A 1,387-nucleotide genomic window follows, 5' to 3' on the forward strand; every position below is an offset into this window, starting at 1 on the left:
AAATTGGCGAACGAGTTACAACCGCCAGCGGACCATGCATCGATTGCATGTAAGTATTTGATTACAAAATGCATTTTTTCTGTGTATTCTATTTCATTCGCTTTGGCTGTCATTGCAATTTTTTTTTATCTTTTTTCGTCAATGACCATTTATCTTCATATTTTATGGACACAAAAAACGAAAGTTGAAGACAAAAACTCATTCATTACTTTTCTCTCTTCTCCTTCTTAGATGCGGTGGCGATGGCCAAATGAAGTGTGATCCCAAAGTCTGCACACCGGAGCCAATGCTTCGTCAAATGATTGCATCAGCGAAACGAAGATAAAACATTAACTAGGCAGTATTTACTACAGGACATTTACACATCGCACACGTTTATTTTAACCAATTTTCAGAACATATATGAAATGAAAATGCGCATAAATGAAACAAGCAAACAGCAAGAGCAAAAAAATGGAAATTAACACAAAAAAAACACACACACACATTTTAAATGTAGCTCCTAGGTCTGATTAGTCTGTATAAATATATGAAGCAAGTATCTAGTATCTATTGATCTGAAATGAGAGTTAAACAAGAAAAATAAAACATACATAAAGACGTAGCCCGTAGTTTGCCTAGGTCATAAGGATAATTTTACGAAACAAAAAAGAAGAAAAAATTAAAATAATTGATGAATGTGACACGCGTAATGATTAAATTAATAAAAGAAGAAGAAAAAACAACAGCAACAAAGTACGATATAAGCATAAGAAGTAATTCCATTTGTTAAGTTAAGCGTAGAGAAAAGGCGATACGTATATTAAAAAAAAAAACAAAAAAACAATTAAAATAAATTAAAAATAAAAGCGAAATTAATAAATAATCTATGATTTAAGAGCGGATTTAAAACAATCAATGAACAAAGCAAGAATACTTCAATTGAAATTTCATTAAGGTAAAACAAATAAAAAAAACACTCGTGACATGCCGTAACGATAGCTATTTCATAAATTATGTCATTTTATATTTAAATGAAAAACGCAAAAAGTGAAAAAAAAACTATTAAAAAGTATTTATTTGGATATTAAAAAAAAAGTAAATTGAATGGTGTTTTCGTTTACGTACAGCGCTTTTTCAGGCTCGTTCCATATTGATTTTTTTTCTACTACAAGGTAACTATGTTAAACGGAAATAGAGAGATGCTTTGACAGGTAAATTTTGTTTATGCTGATGTTGACATTGATTTTCACACTTGAATAATATTTGTGCCAATCAATGATTCTATTTTTAAAAGCATGTTGTTATCGTGCCGCACACAGTAAGTAGTTCAAACATAGTGATGATATTTATAACGATGAACAGTTTTCTGTACGACTTTTTAAAACCTAAATATGGAAAAAATTGT

The 1,387-nt window shown here is 29.8% G+C and overlaps 1 long non-coding RNA gene across 1 annotated transcript; it reads left to right on the forward strand.

Annotated features, from left to right (window-relative positions):
* LOC129580060 (uncharacterized) lies at positions 1-826 on the forward strand. The gene is made up of 2 exons (XR_008689330.1): positions 1-49; positions 232-826. It is a non-coding gene; the product is annotated as an uncharacterized LOC129580060 (long non-coding RNA).
* Positions 827-1,387: the final 561 nt, after the last annotated feature.

This window comes from Sitodiplosis mosellana, unplaced genomic scaffold (assembly GCF_009176505.1).
Source record: "Sitodiplosis mosellana isolate CC-2019 unplaced genomic scaffold, AAFC_SMos_1.0 Smas_scaffold_6978, whole genome shotgun sequence".
Lineage (NCBI taxonomy): Eukaryota > Metazoa > Arthropoda > Insecta > Diptera > Cecidomyiidae > Sitodiplosis > Sitodiplosis mosellana.